We start from the raw sequence: 27095 nt of genomic DNA, 5'->3' as shown, positions 1-27095 counted from the left end.
TTCTGGACTATCTAGGGGTGTAGAGAAAAATGTTGCAGTTGGAGATACTGGTGATAAGCTAGTCAAGGATTTGCCAACCCAGTCTAGAAAGAGAACTGAGACAGTGAACATATTTTTTCCCATCGAAGAAAATGATCTCTGCAGGCCAATGTCCTATGAAAGTTGGGTGGGAACTCCTAAGCATCAGAATCCTCCCAGATGTGCAGATGTTGTTGTTACATGCAGCACTGATGTTACCTGTCTGTCATGGGTTTGGAGGGAAAGTTCCATCCTATGGAGAGTGGAAGGCGGGACATCAGGAGGAGGGGCTGTACTGTATAAATATGTGATGCCTGTGTGGTGACTAGGAGATGCTGAGAGACACTGGGAAGTGACGAAGCAGCAGCTGGGAAGAAGAAGCTGTTGTGGGAGTCTGTGTGTCAGACAGGGTACTTCTGTGTGTCAGAGTACCAACCTGATAGGTTCAGGTGTCTGTTGGTTAGCCAGAACTGATAGGTTCAGGGTCTGTGCTTCAAGTTAAGGGTTCTGGGTGAACCAAACTGTATGCTTGTATGAGTGAGAATAAGCCACGTTACTTTATGTTATTCACCTGATTGTTTATTTTTCCCTGTGTGTATTTAAAATAAACCTTATTCTTTTTATTGTTTAAAAATCCATCCCTGGTCTGTGTGACTTCTTATAGGGAATGGTTGGTGGCAGCTTAGTGTAACTGTGTGACATATCCCAGTAGGTCTGGGTTTGTCACATTGATTGGTGTCCAGCGTGTGGGATACGACTGGTCCAGTTGTCCAGTGGTCCAGCAAAGCCTTGGCAGGTGTGCCCAGAGCAAGGGGGGTCTAGTCAGGGACAGTCTGAGGCGCGTAGGTAATCTTCTAGGTGTACCTCACGGGGAGGTGCGCTAGTAGAAGAACGTGCCAACTGGGGAGACTTAGATTAAGGTGCTCTGAGGCAGCCTAGTTTTGGCGGGAAAAAGCTGAGGCAAAACTGCGTAGTAACAGTGATCTAGCTTGCCAGCTGAGAGGCCCAGCAGAGGGGGGTAGGCTCTGACTCGATACTGTTGCAAGTTAGTGCTGAAGAACAGCAGCCTAGAGAAGGCTGGTTCTGAGGCAAGAAGGAAAAAAGTGGTCGTTTTATTTTGAGGCTTGACTTTTAAAGCAGCCTGTTCTGAGGGGGAATTATGCCCTTGACTCGAAGCCAAGTAGCAGACATGAGTGAAGTGAAAGACCCCCAGATTGACCAAGGTTCTGAGGATGAATTTGGCTCAGTGCAAGGTGACAGCACAGGAGAGCAGAACCCAGAACTTAGAAAATTGCTCATAGCCCAACAGCATGAACTGAGGATGAGGCAATTTGAAATGGAGGAAAGGGAAAGAGAAGAAAGGGAAAGGGAGAAACAGCGGCAATTTGAATTAGAGAGAGAGAGAGAGAGAATGGAGAAGGAAGAAAGATTAGAGAGACAGAGAATTGAATTGGAATTGCAGAGAGAGAAAATGGCGTTTGAATTAAAAAAATTGGAACTGATGAATCAGAACAATAATAATAATAGGGATTCTGAGGGAGGCCAACTGTCTAAAGCTGACCTGAAGAAATTCCCTGTGTACCACAAGGGAGATTGTCCTGAGGTGTTCTTTTCCTTAGTGGAAAGAGCGTTTGTGGACTTCTCAGTGAGGGAAACTGAGAAGATGACCATCATGCGGTCTTTAATCAGTGGTAGCCTGGCTGAGGTTTATGCCGAGATGCCTGAGGAACTGATGAAAGATTTTGCAGAGTTTAAAAAACTGGTGTTTGCCAGACATGGGATAAATGCAGAACAGCTGAGACAAAGATTCAGGTCCCTCACCAAGGAACCAGAACAGACTTTTACCCAAGTGGGGGCCCAATTGGTGAGGCTGCTTGGGAAATGGCTGTCTCAGGAGGGGACAGAGACCTATGAGCAGCTTAAAGACTTGATAGCACTGGAACAGTTCTATTCAGTCCTGCATGGGGAATTGAAATTCCAGGTGAGGGAAAGGAAACCGAAATCTGTGGCAGCAGCCGCAGAGATCGCCGATTTTATTTCCCAAATAAGAAAGCCCTTGGGTGAGGGGAGATCTGTAGGTAAACCCAAAGAAACCTACAGCAAGTACTCCCAGGGACCAGGGAAAAGCCAGCAAGGGGGAGGGGCCCATGGTGAAGGGAAGCCCTCAGACATGAAACTAAGACCTCAGATTTTGGAGGGAAAACCAAAACAAGATGAGAGAGAATCAAAATACACCAGAAAATGTTATTTCTGTCAGGGAAAGGGTCATCTAATCTCAGAGTGTGAGAATTTAAAGCAGCTAAAAGGAATGGTGCCTCAGGAGTCTAGTGGGACCAAGCCAAAAGCTGCGTTCTGTGTCCAGAAAGAGCAAGGCTCAGTGTCACTGAGGGAGCCTGTTGCCATGGCTACTCAGTCTGGAACAGCTACCTCTGCTGATCAGGCTGAGGAAAATGGTCCTCTTATAGAGGTAAAGCGCTGCTTGCTGATAAAAACAGATTCTCAGTTGTTTGAGTCAGCAGGGGTGGACGTGGGAATACTTGACCGTCAGTATAGGGGGCTGCGGGACACTTGTTCCCAGGTAACCCTGTGCCATCCAGATATCATCCCTAGGGAGTTTATGATCCCAAATGAGAGCATGAAGGTGGCAGGGATTGAGGGGCAGGTAATCTCTCTGCCAGTAGCAGAGGTACCTGTCAACTTTCAAGGCTGGAGGGGAGATTGGCGGCTAGCGATTTCATCGACTCTGCCAGCAGCCGTGCTCGTAGGAAATGACCTGGCTGAACATGTGAAACGGGTGCTAGTGATTACACGCTCACAAGCCACCACAGGGACAGTTCAGGGGGGTAATGATGAGCCAGAGACGGAAGCAGAGGGGAGTTCAGAAGCTGTGGTGGAAACCTTAACCACAGACAGCAGATTTGGACAGGAGCAAAAGGCAGACGCCACTCTCCAAAAGTGTTTTGAACAGGTGACTGACGCCCAGCTAACACCTGAAACCCCAGTGAGATTTCTGGAGAAAAAGGGGATTTTATATAGAGAGACCCTGAGGAATGTCTCAAAAGGGGGAGATGGGATCAGAAGTCAGCTGGTGGTACCTGAAAAGTATCGCCCCATGATCTTACAAAGGGGTCACTCTGACATGTTTGCTGCACACTTAGGGGTGAAAGGGCCCCTTGATTTGATCAAGCAAGATTGGGAGCAGATCACCCAGGATGACCCACAAGACGTTGTGACTTACATAGACACCTTGATGAATGACCTAAGGAGAAATCTAGAGCTGGCAGCAGAAAACCTGCAAGCTCAGAAGGTCAGACAGAAAACTTGGTATGACCACAAAGCTAGAGAGAGGCACTTTGACCCAGGGGAGGAAGTGCTTTGGCTTAGGCCCTGCAGAGAGAACAAACTGCAGCTCAAATGGGCAGGACCATATAGGGTCATTTCCAAGATGTCAGACCTGAACTACCTAATAGAGCAGGAGGAGAACCAAGCAAGGAGGGTGGTTCATGTGAATGCCCTAAAACCCTACTACAGAGGGGAACAGAGGGTTTTATTCGCGATAAAAGCAGCTGAGAGTGAGGAAGCTGAATTACCCTTCTGGGAGGGTAGAGGGGAAGTAAAATACAACCCAGAGGAGGTAAAGATCAGTTCTGCACTCACCCAAGACCAGCAGCAAGAACTAAAAATGCTGCTTAATAAATATCAACAGGTGTTTTCCAACAAGCCGGGGATAGTGAAGGGAGTGATGCATCGGATCCACACAGGGGATGCACCCCCGCAGGCAGTATCCCCATACCGAGTAACGGGACCCTATAGGGACAAGGTGCGGAAGGAGCTGGACGAGATGCTGAGGGAGAACATAATCGTCCCCTCTTCTAGTCCTTGGTCCTCTCCGATAGTCCTTGTGGACAAGCCTGATGGGAGCATTAGGTTTTGTGTCGATTACAGGAAATTAAACCGTGTAACCACTCCTGATGCCTACCCAATGCCCAGGCTAGACAACCTGATTGAAACCATAGGGGGTTGTCGGTTCATCTCATCATTGGACCTGGTAAAGGGATATTGGCAATTAAGAATTGATCCCAGGGATCAAGAAAAGACTGCCTTTTGCAGCCCTTTTGGTCTCTATGAGTTTCGAGTCCTGAGCTTTGGTCTCAGAAATGCACCAGCCACATTCCAAAGGCTGATGGACCAGACCTTGGCAGGGCTCAGTGACTTTACAGTGGCCTACATTGACGACATAGGGATCTTCAGTAATACCTGGGAAGATCACCTGATACACCTGGAGTTAGTGCTGCAGAGGTTAAGTGCAGCAGGGCTAACAGTAAAGGCCAGCAAGTGTCAGCTGGGTAGCCCAGAAGTAAAGTGCTTGGGTCACATGGTAGGGGGAGGAGTGATAAAACCCCTAGAGGCCAAAATAGAAGCTGTTCGTGATTGGCCCAGACCCAACACCAAGAAAAAAGTCAAATCATTTCTTGGGTTGGTGGGCTACTACAGAAAGTTCATCCCGAGGTTTAGCGAGATTGCGGCTCCGCTGACCGATCTGACGAGGAAGAAGGCTGATGACCGCATCCCGTGGACCAGCAACTGTGAGGCGGCGTTCCAGAGGTTGAAGGAGGCGTTAATCAACTATCCTGTCCTGCGTGCTCCAGACTTCGACCGGGAGTTCATCATCTACACCGATGCGTCTAACAGCGGGGTAGGAGCAGTTCTGTGCCAGGAGGATGAGAATGGTGACCAGCATCCAGTGTCCTACCTGAGTAGGAAACTTCAAAAAGGTGAGAGACATTTGGCAACCGTGGAGAAGGAGTGTTTGGCCATAGTCTACGCGATCCAGAAGGCCAAGCCTTACATCTGGGGAAGACATTTTATTCTGTGTACTGACCATTCACCATTGCAATGGTTAAAGACCATGAAAACCCACAATAGCAAACTTATGAGGTGGGCTTTAAACCTACAGGACTATGACTTTGAAGTGAAGGTGGTCAGAGGGTCAGTGAACTGTGTTGCTGACGCCTTATCAAGAAGACCTGAAGAATGAAGACGGCGAAAGAACATGGACTATGTGTATATAGTGATGACAAAAAAGTTAAATGTACCTGGTTTTGAATTTGGTTTGTATGAATAAAGGTAAATTGATGTAATGTATATGGTAAATGTTTAAATGCCTATTTGCTATGGTTAACTTAGAATGTAAGTATGAGTAAGTATAATATGGTATGTATAATTGTTGTTGTGTATTTTATACAGGTTGTTTTTTTGGTGAAAAGCACCTTAGCTTTCCCCCTACAAAACAACTTATAAAGAGGGGAGGTGTTACATGCAGCACTGATGTTACCTGTCTGTCATGGGTTTGGAGGGAAAGTTCCATCCTATGGAGAGTGGAAGGCGGGACATCAGGAGGAGGGGCTGTACTGTATAAATATGTGATGCCTGTGTGGTGACTAGGAGATGCTGAGAGACACTGGGAAGTGACGAAGCAGCAGCTGGGAAGAAGAAGCTGTTGTGGGAGTCTGTGTGTCAGACAGGGTACTTCTGTGTGTCAGAGTACCAACCTGATAGGTTCAGGTGTCTGTTGGTTAGCCAGAACTGATAGGTTCAGGGTCTGTGCTTCAAGTTAAGGGTTCTGGGTGAACCAAACTGTATGCTTATATGAGTGAGAATAAGCCACGTTACTTTATCCTATTCACCTGATTATTTTATTATCCCTGTGTGTGTATTTAAATAAACCTAATTCTTTTATTGTTTAAAAATCCATCCCTGGTCTGTGTGACTTCTTCAAGGGAATGGTTGGTGGCAGCTTAGTGTAACTGTGTGACATATCCCAGTAGGTCTGGGTTTGTCACAGTTGTGTGGTAGATGCTCAGCTGAAAAAGAGAAGTCAAAAATGCTTCCAAGAGGTTGATAGCCTAGGTTTGTGGGGGGAACCTAACTTAAATCAAAGGATATTTCACAAATTGGAGAATATGAAATGACAGGTTGCTTTCTGCATAATGATGTACGCTTAATGTGTATGCATTACCCACAGGAACACTAGATCAAAATACTTATATACAACAGTAGAGATGTAAACCTTTCTCTTATCCTCACATGTGAGGATGAAGAACCATCGAAGAATTCTCCATGCTCCATGAGATGACAAGATATTTTATAGTGATCTTGACAAGATAAGAGAATAAAAGCAGTTTCCCCCTGCAAATTAAGCAGATTTCCACAAATAACAGATTACCACAATTAATGTCTGAACACAAGTAACCCACACAACACAAAATGAGAATAAGTGCTGCTGTGCTTCATGGTCTCTTGAGGATTACCAGGGTCATAGGTGTTGCTTGTATTTTTTTTTCATACTCAGACAGTTGTTCTGTGTTTCTTGTGTATTTAGGGAGGTTAATGTTTCAACCTCTCATTCTTGGTGAGAAACCAAGGAAACGAATCCTGTGTTTCTCTTTGTAATAATATTTATCTACACAAGCTCACTCCCAGCAAGAAATATTTTGGGATTGCATCAATGCCACATATACGTAACTAGTTCATATCCAAGCTGCTTTGGAACAGAAGATTCACTGAGGAAATAGGCAAGGAGCAAGAAGCTCACAACTAGTCAAAAACATCATGCCCTCTGATGTGTATATGCACAGATAGCAAGCAATAAACTCCTCATATTACTTCCCTGTCTGCCTCCTTGAGTACATTGTAAAAAAGAAGCAGCTGTGTGGTATCCTCCGAACCTTTCCTTTAGAAAGAGGGTAAAACAGCAGATGAAGGCAGATAATATTTAATTTATTTATTGGATTTATACCCTGCCCCTCTAGACCATGTCTAGAGGAGGAAAAAGAGGTAAAATTGCCAGGTGTGTGTTTTAGGTGAGATGCATCCAAGGAAATGCTCACTAATACAAGAGTAGGTTGCCTCATAACAATGTAATAAAAACTTAGCCCTGGTGGTACAGCAGAGATGCTGGCCAGAACTCAGTTTTAAAAAATATGCCAACATAACTCAATTGGTATAAAATTTAGCCACCAATTGCCACATGTTGATAAATCAGCATAGACAATAGCTGTCAGGCCATATATATGCAACAAGAAATGACAATGCCAACTTCTTAACTTGAGGGAATTTGCAGCTTACATTTGTATGTTATGATGCTGGCAGACGTAACTAGTAAGTTTTTTGTCACCATCAGAACACCCCTTTCTGCCAGGATTAATTGGAAGCAGGCAAAAGGCAAAGCACTCCTAGTGTACTGTCCATCTGGGCCCGTCGTGGCTGCTGTCTACCGAGACCTTGCCAGAGTCCAAATCACGACCTACCTGGGTCTCTTTCTGAACGTGTGTCTTTCTGGCCCCCATGGAGCCAAGAGAAAATTCAGAAGGTGTCATAAGAGATTGCATTGAAACCTTTTGTGAGGCTGGGTACCCTGGAAACCATTTTGACTGCTGCCATTAGTGTTGTCAACATTCAGGCTGCCTTTTGCAAGGTAAAACTTTGCATCATTCTTCCTGCTGTAAATGTGGGCATGACATTGTGCAGCAATATCAGGCCATCTCCTGGCATTGTAGACTCAGCTTATGTTGGTCGTATACCATAATGAATTGCATTGGAAGTATCGTATATTTGTGTACTTTAAATGGTTTCTGGCACATTCTTTTGTTTCAACTATATTATTTCTAATGATTTTACTTTTTGGGGTAAGGGAAGCAAACTAACTAACTAACTAACTAACTAACTAACTAACTAACTAACTAAATAAATAAATAAATAAATAAATAAATAAATAAATAAATAAAGCCGACACCATAAAAAGATACGTAGGAGTTTAGGAAGTAGAGATTTCAGGAGATTTTGTATATATGATAAAGTACTGCATCCTGAGAATTTTGGTTTAAGAATACAACTGCTTTTATTGCAATTTGTTTGAGGTGAAGGTGTTTTACAAAACAGATTGACTAGACTATTAGTGGACGATTGACTGCTGAGCTTAATCATCATCTCGGGTGCATTTTATTTTGTTTGTTGCCTTAGGGCAATGGCTCCTGAAAACAAGTCATGGCTTTGTAAACTGGATTAAAAAAGAAAACGCTGAAAAACATTATGCAAATCCAACAGTTAGTGGAAAGACTGTTCTAGGCCTGTGATTTAGTGAAATGGGCTAACAGTGCAGCGGTCCAATCAGAGTACCAGCAGGGAAGAAAATTAACTTCCCCGTTGTATGGGAAATCATAATATAGCCAAGGCTGTGTTCTGAAGCAATCAAAGAATTTGTGTGTGTGTGTGTGTGTGTGTGTGTGTGTGTGTGTGTGTGTGTGTGTGTGTGTGTGTGTGTGTGTGTGTGTGTGTGTGTGTTTAAATCACTTAACAATGAGGGACGTTTATAAGGAAGCAAACTCTAACCCAGAGTCATAGTCAGCCTCCTGAACTTTTGCACAAAATCACATGTTCCCAGTCAATGCTCAAGTGCAAGATATTTTCATTTACAGTGGTGCCTCACTAGATGATGATAATCCATTCCACTGAAATCTCTGTTTAGCGAAATCATTGCCTAGTGAAATCATTGTCTAGTGAAACCTGCATTCCAGTGGGGAAAAATCATCGTTGTCTAGCAAAGATCAGCCATAGGAAAGCCACTTTGTGAACCGCCGATCAGCTGTTTAAATCGCTGTCTTGTGAAGCTTAGGTCCCGAAAACACCTGTTTTGCGAGCCGGAGGGACCTGTCAAAATCATTGTCTAGCGAAAATTGGTTTGTGAAGCAGGGACCAAACATTGTCCAGCGAAATTCCCCCATAGGAATCACTGTTTTGCGAATCACTATAGCGATTGCAAAAAGTCAATGACTAGTGAAAAAGCTGTCATGCGGGGTAACTGTCTAGCGAGGCACCACTGTACTTGAATAGATTTCAAGGTAGCTAGAACATTTTGATACTTTAATATCCTTCTCAACTTACAGGAAACTGATCTAATTAATGTGTGACATCATTTAAACAAAATGAGGCCTGTTTCCCTTTCTATTAGCATCCATATTTAGCTCACATATAAGGACTATTATCTCTGGCCATCTTCTTGGTTGAGCATATTCAAGACCATATTTTATGAGCACTGATGTTGAACCTTGGGTTCTCTGAGAAGTCTGTTAGGAGCCCCTCATACAAGAATTCCTCTATTCTTTCATGACTATATTTAGTGATATAAGCATCTTGTTCTTGCACAGAATAACAAGGGACTGGAATGTTCTTTTTCTCATCAGCAAGAACTGTGAGCTGTTTCTTCACCCTATCACTGTAAGAAAGGTCTGGAAGAAATTGTGTGTGTGTGGAGGGGAAGTAGGTGAAAATTGTGTAAGTGGCTGCAGTAGCTGCTAGTTTCATGGATTTTTAGAAGTAAAACCATCAGATGGGGTTTTTTTAACGTGGTCTTTGAACAATCATCTTTCTGTTTTTTGCTGCATGCATATTATGTTTAACTTCTCAAAGGAAAAGGACATGGCTTTGTACGCATCTATCTTGTACGAATTAGAGAGAATCTGACTGGGAGGGAGAAGACCTTTGTCTTGCTCTCATGCTGAATGAAAAGGCATCTTGTGAAAAATCCTCCACTGAGGTGTTTCATGTTGTAAGGGTGTAACTGGATAGGAATGAGACATTTACTGAGTATTCTTCACATCCCTAGTTGTATGCCAAGCAGAAATGTAAGAGTCTACATTTCAAAGCACATTTATAAGATTTATGATGTTTTACTTACTTAATTTGTATTTCACCTTTCTCCCAAAAGGAACCCAAGGCAGCTAACACAAAATTTTAGAACACAAGTAGTGGAGCAATTTAAAATACAATTAAAATATGGAGAGAGAAAAACCACCCAACTCATTAATTATTAAAAGGGCTTTAAAAAACCCTCTTTAAAACATATTAAAAACACATTTCAAAAGATTAGAAGAAAATCCTCCACTGAAACCTCCTTAGCAGTACTTGAGTTATTAAAAGCCAGCCTAAAAAGAAAGGTCTTTGCCTACTGGTAAAAGGAAAACAGGGAGGAGGCCTGTCTAGTCTTGAAGCAGCTCTGTTGTGTCCACACCAAATGTGCCTGCAGGGGTGATGGGACTAAGAGAAAGACTTCCTCTTAAAACCCATGGAGACTCATATGGGGAGATATGGGCCCCCAGACACACTGCATCTATATTGTTTCAGACTATATAGGCTAGAATCAGTTAACTGTGCCTAAAAAGTGAATCTGCTGTAACAAGGAATTTCTATTCTGTTTGTAACCAGCTTCAGTATCCAGGACCTTTTGGGAGAAAAATACAAATTTCCCAAATGAAGCCCCACAGAGGGCACATTGCAGTAAATAAGGCACCATTAGCAGGATCATTTCATGGCAGAACCTGCAAGACTGACTGTGAATTTTAAGTATTCTCAAAGGCATTCACAGCCAAGATCCAATAGTTGTTGTAGGTTTTTCGGGCTGTTTGGCCATGTCCTGTAGGTTTTTCTTCCTAACATTTCGCCATTCCCTGTGGCCTACATCTTCAGAGGACAGGAGACTAAAATAACCGGAAAAATCAACAAGAACTGAACATGCTCTGATACATGAAATCCTATTTCAAAACATAGAACTTTTCTGGGAACAGGCAACATTTTGTGTCACTGACAACTATAGGGAATGGTATAAATTCAAGCTTATTCAAGGCTATGTAACTACCTTCCAGGTCAGTTCAAAACCAATGTTCTAGATATCTCATTCAGGTAGACTCCGGTAGACTTTTTAAACTGAGCAATCATAATTGGAAACTGTTAGGGTTTTGGCGACACTAAAATACGCAGAGTTATTGAAGACACTTTACCAGTTCTTCTTGTGTTGCAAGACAGTTGTATTTACACGTATTTACAGTTATATACAGGCAGGTATCTTAACAGCACAGCAGGAACTCTTTATACAAACGGACAGCATGCGTGGCAGCAAGTGATAGTGGAGGAAGAGAAAGAAGCAAACACACAGTCCACTTATATACATATACATGGCATATTTTGTCCAATCAGAAAACAGATGACTTCATGCTTTGCACCTGGTCTTCTCCTGGTTTCAAGTCATTACATCATGTCCAGAGTAATTCAGCACTCTCACATCTGTGCACAATGGCAGCTCGTTAATGAAACACATATACAGGTTCAGGCTTATAAAATTTCTATACTCTGACAGAAACAAAGCATGTTTTCGATCAATGACCAATATCAAAATAAGGCAAACTAATCTGAAAATTATAGGAGGTGGGAAAACCTCCTGCCATGATAACCAGATTTTTTGTTTTTAGTATATAAGGAAATCTGTTTTCTAATGATGAGCTATCTGTAACCTACGATTTGGTTCCCAGAAAGCCTTTCATGATACAAGTATACAAAGTGCTATGTACCTCTGAAATTTAACACTGACTATGGCCAATATGCCACAAGAAGCAATTATTTCTCCCTTCCTATTATGCTAGAAGGAGAAAAATGAGCCCTTTCCTTCAATCTTCTTTCAAGGACTGGCATATTAAAATTCATCCACCTACCCATCTCCATATCCATGAGCCATTGTTGTATCTCTATTTTATTCCAATTGCTAATCCTGAGAGAGGAATAAAAAGAGAAATCCATATATTTGGATTTTAGGAATACCACAATCTAGAACAGAGGTCGTCAAGACAGACCTCCCGCCCCGCATGCACTCCTCTCCCCACAGCTGCTTTGCACACATGCTTGCGTGCCAGCGCCGGTGTGAGCGCTCCCCACCACTTTACGCATGCACCTGTGTGCTCGTGCGAAGGAGTGGGTGAGCGCTCATGCTGGTGCTGGCAGGCGCTCCCCCACTCCTTCACGCATGTGGGCACGGGCATGCAGGCACCCATGCGCATGCGTGAAGGAGTGGGGGAGCAGTCACGTTGGTGCTGGTGGGCGCTCCCTCACTGCTTCGTGCATGTGCCCGAGAGCGCGGCACCTACTGGGGGCTCTTCCTCGGAGGCTCAGCTGGTCCGCGGTCCCAAAAAGGTTGGGGACTGCTGATCTAGAAGGACCTTCTTGCTTGTTGTCTCTATTACCTGCTTGTTCCTGGAAGAGATTTGTAGACCTTCCTTGCTTCCATGAGCAAGTATTACTTACTTTACCCTAACTAATTTCCCATCTTTTCTTTTTTTATATATATTTTTTATTTATTTATTTATAACTATAACAAAAACAAATCATATACATAAAACATATACACTTACAACACAATAACAGTGTTCCCCACCACCATATACGGGACCTCTTGACATATTCTTCTTTTTCTTCTTCTTCTCATTCTTCTTCTTCTATTGTCCTCCTCTCCAGAACTGCATAGATTCTTGATTTGGAGCTCTCCCTTTTCCCCTTATTAACACATATTCCAAAAATTTGCCCCATATTACATAAAAATTATTCTTTTTCAACTCTCCTTTCTTCATCTTTAAATTACAAGTTAATTTATCATTTAATGCTATATTCCATATTTCTTTATACCATTCTTCAATTTGTAATTCAGTCTTTAATTTCCACTGTCTAGCAATAATCAATCTAGCTGCTGTTATTAGATTAGTTATCAATTCTTTAATCATTTTGTCATATTCCACGTTCTCATATATTGATAACAAAGCAATCTCAGCCTTACATTCTATATCTTTTCCACAGATACAACTTAATTCTTTAAAAATTTGTTTCCAAAAACTTTGTACCTTTTCACATTCCCCCCACATATGAAAGTATGTACCAACTTCTTTCTCACATTTCCAACAGACATTCGGATGACTGGTGTTAATTTTGTTTAATTTTACCAGTGTTAAATACCATCTTAAACTAAGTTTAAAAAAATTTTCCTTTATTCTTACTGACATCAATCTTAAAATCCTCATTTTCCATATCCTCCTCCATTCTTCTTCATTTATTCTTTTCCCAATATCTTGTTCCCACACCAATTTCAATCCTTCTTTCTCACTTTCTTCTTCCTCTAAATTAAGAAGTGAATAAATTTTACTCACTGTACCTTTTACTGAGTCAGTCATCTGAATGTCCTCATATGAGAGTAAAAATTGCTCAAATTTTGTGTGTTCTCTACCTTTATTATATTTATTTGCCCATTCCTTAGTCCATCTTTCCAGTTGTACATAGTTCAACCATGAAATAGTCTTGTTTTGAAATACTTGTTTCATTTGATCTATCGATCTCATTTTATACAGCCAATCTTTCAGTCTAATCACTTTTTCTTCTTTAAATAAATCCATATACACCTTCATATTGGTAGGAAAATCTTCTATTTCTGTCACTAATCCAAATGGAGAGTATGATGAACATAAATTCTTTTTATACTTATACCATATATTTAACAGTGTCTTTAAAAAAGGATTATTAACTTGACTTATTTTGTCTTTCTTACCTTTAGCAAATAAATATTTTTCTATATTTCCTTGTAATTCTGATGATTCCATTTCCCACCAAATTAACCTTTCCGGATTATATATAATTTCACCAATAAACCTCAGTTGGTTAGCTAAATAATAGTTTCTTATATTTGGCAAACCTATACCACCTTTTTTTGTTGTTTTATACCAATACTTTTTATTTATTCTAGATTTCTTCCCTTCATTACAATATTTGTTAACTATTCCTTGCCAATATTTCAACTCATCCTCTGTTAACTGCATTGGTAACATTCTGAATAGAAAATTAATTTTTGGTAAAATTTTCATTTTTACCAATGCAATCTTTCCAAACCAAGATAATTTGAACTTATCATATTCTTGTAGTTTCTTATTAATTACTTCCTTTAGTTTATTATAATTATAATCCTTTATCTTTTGAATATTTTTCGCTAAATCTATTCCTAAGTATTTAATTGTTTTACATATTTTTAAATCATCTTTTTCAGTAAACTTTTCTTGTTCTATTCTACTATAATTAAACAACATTAAGTCAGATTTTTGCCAGTTTATGTTTAATCCGGTTATTTTTCCAAATTTTTCTAAGTGTGTTTTAATTTTATCTATACATTCTAACGGGTTTTTCACTGTCAATAAGGAATCATCCGCAAATAAATTAATCTTTGTCTTCTTTTCTCCCATACCTTCAATTAAATCATCGTTCCTAATTACATTTGCCAACATTTCAATAACCAGGCAAAACAGAACTGGAGAGAGAGGACAACCTTGCCTAGTACCTCGGCCAAGAGCTATTTGATCTGTCATCCCATCATTAACTATTGCTACAGAGGTATTCTCTAAATATAATTGATCTATTATCCCCCTAAACTTTTTTCCAAAACCCCAACCCTTTAACAAAGTCTTTAATGTTAGCCATTCCACACAATCAAATGCTTTAAATATATCTAATGATAAAATGCCTGCCTTCAATTTATTTTTTTCTATATTGTGTATAGTATTCAAAACCCTCCTAGTTAAGTTTTCCATTTGCCTACCTTTCAAAAAACCATTCTGATCCTCTTTGATATATTTTATAATAAATTTATTAATTCTATTTGCAAGTATTGCTGTAAATATCTTTGCATCCTGATTTAGTAAAGAAATAGGCCTATATGAACTTGGGTCTGTTAGATCTTTATTAGGTTTTGGGATAAGAGTTATCAATGAATGTTTCCATGAATCTGGTATCCTCTCTCCTTCCAAGATTTCATTATAAAGCACTTTTAATTTAGGGATCAATATTGATTTAAAGGTTTTATAGTATTCCGAACCTAATCCATCAAAACCTGGGGTTTTACCATATTTTAGTTTATTAATTATCTCTATAATCTCTTCCTCTTTTATTTCTTTATCTAAGTCTTTTTTATCGTTCTCTGATATTTCACTCTTAACATTTTCTTTAATATAAGTTTCTATATCTTCTTTTGATGCACTATTACTTTTATATAAATTTTGATAAAAATCTTGTATAATCTTTAATTTTTCTTTCATTAAACTGCAGTTTTTTCCTGTTTTATCTTTAATCACACCAATGTTGTTTTTTGTTCTTTTGGTATGAACCATTCTAGCTAAAAGTTTTGAATTTTTATTACTATGTTCAAAAAAATTCCTTTTAGTGTATATCAGGTCCCTCTGTACTTTTTCTAATTCTAAGCTTTCCAATTCCTTTCTTTTAGCTTGTATCTCTAATAATTTTTTATTATCTCTATCTATAAAATATTTAGTTTCTAAATCCTTTAATGATTCTTCAATCCTTTTTACGTTTCCTTCTCTCAATCTTTTTAATCTACAAGATTCTCTTATAGCAATTCCTCTCATAACATCTTTCATGGTGTCCCATAACACGCCTATTTTATTCCCACCCGCTTCATTAAATGACCATATTTCCAACCATTCTTTCTTGACTTTGTCTATCACCTCTGTATGTTGAAGAATATTGGAGTCTATCCTCCATCTCCTAGCTTCTCTATAATCTTTCTTCACTTTTATTTCCATCACCATCAATGCATGGTCTGTTATCTTTATCACATTAATATTTGTGTCTACTACTTTTGAAATTAAATTTTGTGATATAAACATAAAATCTATTCTAGAGTAACTTTTATGTACCGCAGAATAATATGTAAACCTCCTTTCATCTCCCTTCAATTCTCTCCATATATCTTTCAGATCGGTAGTATTTATTATCTTACTTAGGGGGGTATCCCTTTTATGCAATTCATCTTTTTTATGTGTAGATTTATCTTTCAACTTATCTAAGACCATGTTGAAATCTCCTGCCATAATCACATATCCTTTGCTAACTTTTTCCATTTCTTTAATGACATGTTTGTAAAATTCTCCTTGGTTCATATTCAGTGCGTACACATTTACTAATGTGTATTCTTCTTCCCCCATTTGTCCTTGGATTATCAAATATCTGCCATTACTATCTTTTATTACTTCTTTTACTACAAATTCACAATGTTTAGATATTAATATTGCTACCCCTCTAGATTTGGATGTCCCAAATGTTTTTTCATATATATGTATATTTTGCAATTTCAATTCATTGACTCCATCCTTTAATTGATGTGTCTCTTGTAGATAGATAATGTCAACTCTACTTTTTTTTAATAATAATTCTATTTTCCTTCTCTTTAATACAGCTCCTAGGCCTTTCACATTTAAAGTGGCTACTCTTATGTTTTTCCCCATATCTGTTCAATCTTTTGCTTCTTAATTGGTCCCTTTGTGCAATTTCCAAAACATAAACAAAAACAACTAAAAAAATTAAATTCACCTCTTTCTAATTCTCTATCCCTACCCTTCCTCCCTACATATAAACATTTTTCCTCCCTCCAGCTTCCCCGCGTCTCACTACTGTTAAACACGCGATCTGGGAGGGGGGGAGACGCCACTCCCACCAGTCTGGACCCCAGCCGAACCTCCACCTCCTTTTCACCCCACATCATATATTTATTCACATATATATATATCCAAATGCCTTCCCTTTTTTCTTTGTTCAATCCCATCTTAGTCGGATAATCCAAAGCAATAGAGATTGGTGCTGGATTACATTAAGGCTAGTCTTCCACCTTCTTTGGATCCATGGCAATTTGCATACAGGAGAAATAGATCTACTGATGATGCTGTGTCCATCGTACTCCATACTGTATTGAGCCACTTAGAACAACAGGGAACTTATGCGAGGCTGTTGTTTGTGGATTATAGCTCTGCTTTTAACACCATTCTACCAAATAGGTTGTTTTTAAAAATGATCAACCTGGGATTACCTCAGGAGATCTGCATGTGGATAAAGGATTTTCTGACAGATAGGCCACAGTCAGTAAGGATGGGATCCCACCATTCTTCTACCCTGGTACTAAGTACAGGAGCTCCCCAGGGCTGCGTGCTAAGTCCTTTCCTCTATTCCCTGTACACACATGATTGCACCCCACTATATAACACCAATGCAATTATTAAATTTGCGGATGATACAACAGTGGTGGGACTCATAAATAAGAACAATGAGTCTGCTTATAGAAAGGAAGTACAAAGATTGATACTATGGTGTAAAGAAAATCATCTCACACTTAACATCAAAAAAACTAAAGAACTCATAATTGATTTTAGGAGGAAGAGAAATGTACATTTACCACTGTACATAAACGGTGAGGAAGTGGAGAGAGTTGGTAGTTTTAAATTTCTGGGCACTTACATCTCAGAGGACCTCTCATGGACTATAAATGCCAACATGCTAATAAAGAAGGCACAGAAGAGGCTGTATTTCCTGAGAATGCTCGGGAAGTTAAATTTATCACAGCATTTGCTTCTGTCCTACTACCGTAGCACCATTGAGAGTGTCCTAACTTATGGCATTCTGGCATGGTTTGGGAGTAGCTCTGTAGCGGACAAAAAAGCTCTACAGAGAACCATTAAAATTGCCCAGAATATCATCGGGCTCCAGCTACCAACCCTGGATGACATCTTCACATCCCGCTGTCTGAGGAAGTCACACAGCATCCTGAGAGACTCTTCCCATCCTGCTTATAACTTTTTTGAACTGTTACCGTCTGGCAGAAGATATAGAACAATTAAGACTCGGACCACACGTTTTCTAAATAGTTTTTATCCTAGAGCTATAATTGCAATTAATAATGAGCTTAAAGACCACCAGTAGTGAATAATTAGTTGGACTGTGTTACTTGGCCTGAGGTGTAGATGTTTGTATTTTTAGTGGGGGATTTCTAGTGGGTGGGGAGTGTTTGGGGAATGTTATGTGTGTGCATGTGTCTGGTCTCTGGGTGTCTGTGAATTTCGTTGTATGATATACTGTGTATATACTTACAATGACAATAAATTATATTATTATTATTATTATTATTATTATTATTATTATTAAAACAAAACAAACCAATAACAATAACCAAAACTTCCCCCCCTTTCTTTTTTTTTCTTCTTTTTTCTTTTTTTTAGAACCATATATGTGTGCACATACTTGTAAAACATATGCTTATAATTAGAAAAAGGGAGGAAAAAAACCCAAAACAAACACACAAGTTCTTTGTTTATTAAATGTCCGTCTCTTCACCCGATATCTAAAAAATAAAGATAAATGCCTTTCTCCCTGCGGGTCCTGTGAGTAAATAACTTTTAAACTCCTTATGAAAACTTCTGGCAAATATAGAAGGACTTTTGAAGCGTAGCTGCATTGTCTTTAATCTAAAAGAAAACACTTTCACTTTTGACCGGAGAAGCCGGAGGCTGAAAAGAGAAACAATGTGGGCTGTTGAACACGGCTTGGCTTCCTAAGTTATAAATCTCTGCCTTGTTTATACATGAGGAGAGGTAGAGATAGGACGAGGAGTAAAAGCTGGGTGCGTGTGCCATCACAAAAACCTTTGGATCGCAGCCTCGATAGAGTTGCCCGGTTACAAAGGACAGAGGAGGGGGAGGAGTCGAGCAATTACTTTACAACCACTATGGAGAAAACAGTTTCAGATTTGGTCTCCTCCATGAAAGGAATGCAAAGCCAGTTTGCACAGCTTCTCTCTAAAATGGATTTGATGTTAGAAGGGCATCAACAAATGAGTCAAGATTTAAAAAAACTTCAGGGAGAAATGACAGATATTAAGACAAGTTTAAATAAAACAGAGGGCAGGTTACAACAACTGGAAGATTTTCAGGGCAGCCTTGGCCAAGGTTTTCAGGGCAAAGTTGAAAAACAAGAGGAATCTATTAATGACCTAAAGAGAATGCTCATCTATTTTGAAGACAATGCGAGACGTAACAACATTAAAATAATGAACTTTAGTCACAAGAAAGAAGTGAGTTTAAAACAAGAGGTAATAGACTGGATTAACACAGTGATGAACTCTCAACATGTGGCTGAGGAAGATATTGAGAGGGTTCATTTTGTTGGAAAACCTCAAAGAGACAGAAGACCTATAATAGTGAAATTTTTTAATTATAACAAGAAAAATCAGTTCCTCAAGGTCATTAAAGAAAAACCTGAAGTGTTGGTTTACAGATCAGACCCAGTTCAGATCTATCAGGATTTAAGCTCTGAAACTATTCAATGGAGGAAAACAATGAAACCTATTACTTCAACCCTAACTAAGAATGGCAAGAGATACAACTGGGGTTATCCTGTTTTTTTGAAAATATGGAAGGATGGAACCCTACACAAAATACACTCTTTTGACGAGGGAAAACATTTGTTATTGGCTTGGGGAATTTGGGACCAGAGTGTGCAAGAGACAAGTAAGCAAGTAGCTCTGTAAGGACAGCTGATTTGGAAGATACCCTCAGAAGATTTTTTTTTATTTTTTTTGAAAAATTTTGATTGGAAGAGACTAAGGGAACCATTGGATGTTGGTATAATCTGGCTTTTTTTCCCCCTCCTATTTTTTTTCTTTTTCCCCCTGCCTATTGTCCCCTTTTCCCCTTTTTTTAAAAGACAGTTAATTTGAAAAAGAAGATACCATTAGAATTTTTTTTTATTTTTTTGAATTTTTTTTTTTGATTGGAAGAGACTAAGAGACATTATAGGATGCTGGAATAATCTGTTTTTTTTTCTCTCCCTAATCTCCCTACTTTTTTCCCTCCTGCCCATTGCCCCTTTTTTCCTTTCCCCCCCAATTCCCCTCCTTTTTTCTTCTTTTTTCTCTTCTCCTCCCTCTCTTCTTCTTTTTTTTTCTTTTTTTCTTTTTTCTTTTTTCTTTTTGGTAAGGGGGGGAATTTTGGGTAAAACTGTTTTTTGTTTGTTTGTTTGCTTGTTTGTTTAATCTCTCTTCCTTTTTTATTTTCTTTTTTTTATTTTCTAATTTCCCATCTTTTCTAACTGATAAAATAATCCAAATAAATGTTTTATCTCTTTTTTTGCACTTTGTTCCTCCATCAAATTTTATCCTCTGGCTTCCTTTTGTAATTCTTTGCTTTTCTCTGTGCAACTTCATGACAAGAGAAGAAAAAAGGAGAGATCATGGATTATGTTGTTCTTCTGGAAAATCAGATTTTGTAATCAGAGCCAAGATCAAGCTGAGTGGGAGAATGATCACTGGTAATTAGAAGGCAGTAATGTCAGGTCAGAGATTCTGATACATGAGCGTCTCTCTCAGAGCCCTGCAGAACTTTATAGACCTCTAGGGAATAATCAGAAGCCTGTGTTTGTCACATCTGCCATTTATTCCAATTAAGGTTTAATTCCAGAATGAAACAAAAAATCATTGATAATCATATCAAAATTCATCTGGGTATCAAGGTTTGAAATGACACCAGGCAACTTCAGCTTCTCTAACTCTATAATATTTATTTGTTTCCATTGCTTCCATGTTCCAAATGCTCAAAAATAAAATCTGAAATATTCAACAGTCTTACAGCTATGAGAAAACTGTAGACACAAATGCTTAAAAATAAATTGTTATAGTCTTAAAACTATGAAAAACCGAAAATAAGGAAGAGTCTAAAACTTAACTTGTAGGCAAAAATTAAATCAAATCATATTCAAAAATTCAAAAATAAAGGAACGTATAGAGTAAAAAAGGCATATTCAACCAACAGCCAATTATTTTCCAAAACATCAGCATTCTTAAAAATAATACAGTATATAAAAGAAAAGAACTTATTTAGCCTGTAAGCATATTACTAGACATACATGAAAAATTATTCTTAGTGTTCATCCAGCCAGGCCAGTTTGAATCTATGAAGGAAAATTCATTTGATAGTGTTTCTGGCTTTTGGAAATAAAGCTGTTACATGGCTGCATGATTGTTGCTCTGTCTATAGGTTATATATATAATCTGGTCCTTAGCAGACCTGAAAATTAGGTAAATACAATTTCAGATGGTTGGTTTTTACAGAGGCAGTCACATTTGCTGATGACTCAAGGGTGTTTGGTTAGCAGCACCTGGCTGCTGTTTAGCTTCTTACTTCCTATCGAAGCAGGAAGAGTGTACTTTGTTTTTCACACATGGCTTCTCCATTCTGGCTTTATTTTTGTTAACTAGTTCATGACACGGTGTAATCTGTCATGTGTTGCTGTTCATCTGAAGTTGTATTTTCCTAATTTTCAGACCTGCTAAGGACCGAACAATTTTTATTATGTCCTGATACATAAAACTATAGAATTCAAACAGGGTGTACTTTCTTTTTCATGAGACTGTAATTGTTTTGAAATTATTATAAATTATTATTCAAGCCTCAACTTTAAAAGCACTTTCATTTTGCACTTTCATTTTCAGGGCTGCTTTTCCTATTGCCCCCATTTTTTTTTTTAAAAAAAAAACACTTTATACATACAAAATTTCATATCTTGACAAAAACACCTATGGCTTATATGTGAGAATGTGCTTCAAAGCTGAGCTTACTACCTGGTAATTAGGAAAATGGGCTGAGATGAGTAAGGGAAGGGGAAGAAGTTATTCCTCATGAAAGCTTGAGGGAACTTAATGCCTAATTGACAGATGCTCTGGAAGGGTCAGAAAGCTGGGACGTTGGGTATAAAAATAGGGATGGAAATAATTTTTAGTTGGCTTAGTTATCTCTCAGGAGAAAGGCATGCTCATTTGCTACCTGCTACAAGACAGACACTTCATTTATGCTCTGAGAGTATGCTAAAGCTATGCTGGGATGTAAATATTTTCTCCCTTTCCTAATAATGGTGTCACAGTTCCACAAAATCTGTTCCTTTTCCATTCAAATCATCTTAAGATCTAAAATTTATGTTTGAAAACCCTTCCTCCCACTTTTAAAAAAATATTCCTACATTATGATACCCATACTTGGCAAGCGCATCTGCACAAAGGCTTTCCTATGGTATTCGGGGCGATCATTTGCCTTCCCCTCAATGGTTAATTACAGACCCACACAGTTTTCTACACACTTTCATGATTTTAGCTATAATATTGATTTTTGAATGCCTGGCTTTTAACTTTCCGGTATTAATGTTTTCTGGATATATGAGATTAATTCCCCTGCTACATGATTAAAATTCATTTTACTTTCTCATTAAAAGCTTTCAGAGACTATATTGGTGGTCTCTGAATTTCTTAGTTTTTGAAGGGTCAGATTTTTCCCTATTTCCAGAATTTAGCATCAAAGGGTCTGGCACAAACGTGCTGTATTTGCATATATGTAAACTGCCTACATCCATTAGAGCTCATTTCATGACATCTCTGGAAATAAAATTGCTCTGTCTTCTGAAAAAGATACATTTATGCTTCTCTCTCTGCAATGAAGAGCATGTTTGTGTGTGCGCTGTGCACCGAGGGAGGAGGTTGCACTGAGGACTTTGTGGAAAGTGAAAAGCTTAAACCCTTCCCCACATCCCATCTCACACTCTCATCCCAATTCCACTTTCCTGTGGGGAAAAAAGGGGGAGGGAATCTTTGGAATGGATTGACTTCAATGTATAGCTGAGCAATGACTTCCAGATAAGCAGTCATGTCTTTTCAAAGCCAGGCCCTTAGTTTATTTGGTATCAATGAAAGTGCATCAGCTCAAGACAATCTTCTGCAATCAATTATTTGTTGTTTTGAAACATATCAGGGGCATTATTTTTTTCTGCTGAATTAGCTCTCAGGGAAGAAAGGAATCTTTATTTTTCCTGTGGGGAGCACTCAGAATGCAATGCAAAAATCTACTGTTCAGTCAATAGACTCCCTCACAACCCTCATACAGCATCTGCTGTGTCAGGCCATGCTTTATTATGTTATTCTACTCACCAGAGCGACACATTTGTTTGCTCTCTACATCAGCTACTATGACAGTTTGATCAACATCAGGGATAGATGGGTAGTTTTGTACCATCAGAAGTTGATTAGTGTTTGGAGAATAACTCTTTCTACTACAAAAAGATTCCCCTTGTGTAGCACTTACCAGAGAGGAACTGTGTCATGAATTCACTGGGAATTAATTTTGATGTGTAGCTTAAGGAGGACTCTCCAAAATCCCTCAGCCTTGAATTGCTTGACTACCCATAGCAATATCCCAGAAATTTCCCTTCAAGATACAGTAAATTATTCTTGCCTTTAGCAAAAGACAATTAGAAATGGGTGGGAGAGAGAAGAGGGTTATTATTCTTTAATAATACACTATTACAATAGTAAGCCATACCTTGAAAAACAACAGCTTCAAAGAAAAAATCTTTTATTTACAAAATTAATATAATATAATATAATATAATATAATATAATATAATATAATATAATATAATATAATATAATATAATATAATATAATATAATATAATATAATATAATATAAACAACAATTCTTAGTTGTGGTATCTAAGTAAAGTATGCTTTGTCTAAGTAATAATAATAATAATAATAATAATAATAATAATAATAATAATAATAATAATAATAATAATAATAATAATAATAATAATAATAATAATAATAATAATAAAAATAAAAATAAAAATAAAAATAAAAATAAAAATAAAAAAATATATCCAGGTATTTAAAATGGGAAAAGGAAAAGGTTCCTTGTGTGACTATCTGGTCACCACCTGCTTTAGGATTGTTCACTGCTTCTCATCTGTTAGAGATGAAAACTCAATATGAAGCTGAAGCTACAGTATGTTTTCTGCAAAGATACATTGGAGTGTGGACTTCCATAAACTCCAGATGCTCTGGGTCATAAATATCATACTCATGCACCAAACATTTGGGGATTTCATTCTTTTGTTATGAAGGCTGATACTCCAAGGAAGTTAAGAAAAAGGACTCCTGTCTTTCAGCATATACTCTCATTCTTATTTGTAGTGCTCCTCCAGTTGAGAATGCTCATAAAGTGTGAGAGAAGTTTTCTCTGAGTAGCAGAGTAAGCATTTCATAGAATGTGGACTGATATACGCCAGGAGGAATTTTTTTGAATATAGTAATAAAAATTCAAAACTTTTAGCTAGAATGGTTCAAACTAAAAGAGCAAAAATATAATTGGAGTGATTAAAGATAAAACAGGAAAAATTGTAGTTTAATGAAAGAAAAACTAAAGATTATACAGGAACTCTATCAAAATTTATACAATTTATGTATAAATTGGCAAAAATCCGAATTAATGTTGTTTAACCATAGTAGAGTAGAACAAGAAAGGTTTGTTGAAAAATATGATCTTAAAATATGTAAATCAATTAAATATTTAGGAATAGATCTAGAAAAAAATATCCAAAAAATAAAGGAATATAACTATAATAAACTAAAGGAAGTGATTAAAAAGAAATTACAGGAATATGGTAATTTTAAGGTATCCTGGTTTGGAAAGATTGCATTGATAAAAATGAAAATTCTACCAAAAAATAATTTTTTATTTAGAATGCTAACAATGCAGATAACAGAGGATGATTTGAAATGTTGGCAAGGAATAGTTAGCAAGTATTGTAATGAAGAAATTTAGAATAAATAAAAAGTATTGGTATAAAATAACAAAAAAAGGTGGTATAGGTTTACCAAATATAAAAAAAATATTATTTGGCTAACCAATTGAGGTTTATCGGGGAAATTATATATAATCCAGAAAGGCTAATTTGGTGGGAAATGGAATAATCAGAATTACAAGGAGATATAGAAAAATATCTATTTGGTATAGTTAAGAAAGATAAAATAAGTGAAATTAATAACCCATTCTTAAAGACATTGTTAAACATATGGTATTTAGTGGTTGAATTATGTACAACTAGAAAGATGGACTAAGGAATGGGTAAATAAATACAATAGAGAATATACAAAGTATGAACAATTTCTATTGTCATATGAGGACATTCAGATGATTGACTCAGTAAAAGGTACTGTGAGTAAAATTTACTTACTTCTTAATTTAGAGGAAGAAGAAAGTGAGAGGGATTGAAAATAGTGTGGGAACAAGACATTGGAAAAAGAATAAATGAAGAAGAATCGAGGAAGATATGGAAAATGAAAGTTTTAAGATTTAAAAAACAAAAATACAAACATCTACACCGCAGGCCAAGTAACACAGTCCAACTAACTATTCACTACTGGTGGTCTTTAAGCTCATTATTAAGTGCAATTATAGCTCTGGGATAAAAACTATTCAGAAAACGTGTGGTCCGAGTCTTAATTGTTCTATATCTTCTGCCAGACGGCAACAGTTCAAAAAAGTTATAAGCAGGATGGGAAGAGTCTCTCAGGATGCTGTGTGACTTCCTCAGACAGTGGGATGTGAAGATGCCATCCAGGGTTGGTAGCTGGAGCCTGATGATATTCTGGGCAATTTTAATCAACTTTTATTCAGGTGTTGTATTTACTTATTCACATTAACCAACTCATTAATATTCTCTGACTATTTAGCTTTACTATTCTATTTATCTCCTTCCCTTTCTCTTTAACTCTCCAACTTTCCAATTCTCTCTCCTTAACTCTCCAATTCTCCTCTCTAACTGACTCCCTCTCTCCAACTGTCCCTTTGACTCTGCCCCCTGTCTTCTCATAGGTTCCTGCACTTGAGCTTCAGCTTCTGACTTGACATGTAATCATCTATATAAAAATGATCCTCAGTCTCTCTCAGAATTTAGTAATTCAACAAAGAAACCTACAGTCAACCCTCGACTTACGAATGGCCCCACATACAAACTTTTCGATTTATGAACGGCATCGACTTGCGAACAGAACCTCGACCTCCAAACAAGGCCAAGGCTCTGTTTGCAAGTCTATGCCTTTTTTTTTTTTTTTTTTTTTTTTTTTTTTTTTTTTGCCAATAGAGCTGTTCATCACCTTCGGAGGTCTCAAAGGACTTTCCGTCCGACATGGGAGGAAGCCCTTTGAGACCTCTGAAGGCAAAATGGCAGGGAGAAAGGGCTGGAAAATTGAATTTCCCGCCCTTTCTCCCTGCCTTTTTGCCTTTGGAGGTTTCAAAGGGTTTCCTCCAATGTCAGGGAAAAGCCCTTTGACAGCTCCGAAGCCGCCGATCGTGGTGGCGGAGACCCACAGGGATTTCTCCCATGGTGGCGGGCAAGCTCTCAAAGGGCTTCCTCTGATATCAGGGGGAAAGCCCTTTGAGAGATCCGACAGCAAAAAGGCTGCCTTTTTGCCTTCGGAGCTCTCAAAGTGCTTTCCACCCAACACTGGAGGAATCCCTTTGAGAGCTCAGAAGGTGCTGATCTTCTTTTTCTCCCGCCCTGTGGCTTCTCCTGAAGGGCTGTTCCTGATGGCTTCACGGATTGCCTTTCTCCCCCCCTCACACAGCTTCTCTGCTGCCTCAAAAGCCATCGGGAGCAGCCCTTTGGGAGAAGCCGTGGGGTGGGAGAGAAAGGCAATCCAGCCTTTCTCTCCCCACACACACACACTCAGAAGAATGGACAACACTCACACACCCTGGCAAACCGGGTCCTGGAAACTCCCTGGAGTGTAGGAAGAAGGTGCAGGGTGCAGGATGGAGGGCGCTTACTCTTGAGTAAACCTCTCAGCCCCAAACTGAGTGATGCTCGCTCACCAGAAAACTCACCAAAGATTGCGGCGGAGCCCTGGCCCGGCAGCGGTGGTGGAGGTAAGGTGCTGCTTTTTCCTTTTTTATTTTTTTTTCTTTTGCAGGGTGGGATTGGGCTGGTGGGGTTGTTTTTTGCAGGTCAGGGGTTTGCAGTGTTTGGTGCTTTTTATTGTATTGTATTGTATTTTTTTTATTCGGATGGAACGGATTAACAGGGTTTCAATGCATTCCTATGGGGAATGGGAAATTGACTTACAAACTTTTCAATTTACGAATGCTGTTCTGCATTAAGTTTGTAAATCGAGGATTGACTGTACCTCATACAATGTTTTATAGGAGACAACTAGATGTCTTCATGGTTATTTATAAGGTATATAACAATCTTCCCTTTAAAACCTAAAGGCATTAGACATTGGTCTTCATTCCTTTTTATCTACACAATGTTCACATAATAAAATCGACTTCATAATGGAAACATATTAGCTTGGAGCTGTGGTGTCACATGGAGGTTGAGAAAGGAAAGGCATCAAAATAGATGGAAATGCTGAGTTTTTAATACATACAGAGAACTTAGTGAGTGCTTCTTTCTTTAAATATTCTTGGAGTTAATAGTGAAGTGTTCTCAACTTTATTTACTGTTTTACTAAAAGAGATATCCAGAATGCAACAGGTAAAGCATACTCTAGGT

This window comes from Pogona vitticeps, chromosome 6, assembly GCF_051106095.1.
Source record: "Pogona vitticeps strain Pit_001003342236 chromosome 6, PviZW2.1, whole genome shotgun sequence".
NCBI lineage: Eukaryota > Metazoa > Chordata > Lepidosauria > Squamata > Agamidae > Pogona > Pogona vitticeps.
This window is presented reverse-complemented; position numbering follows the sequence as displayed.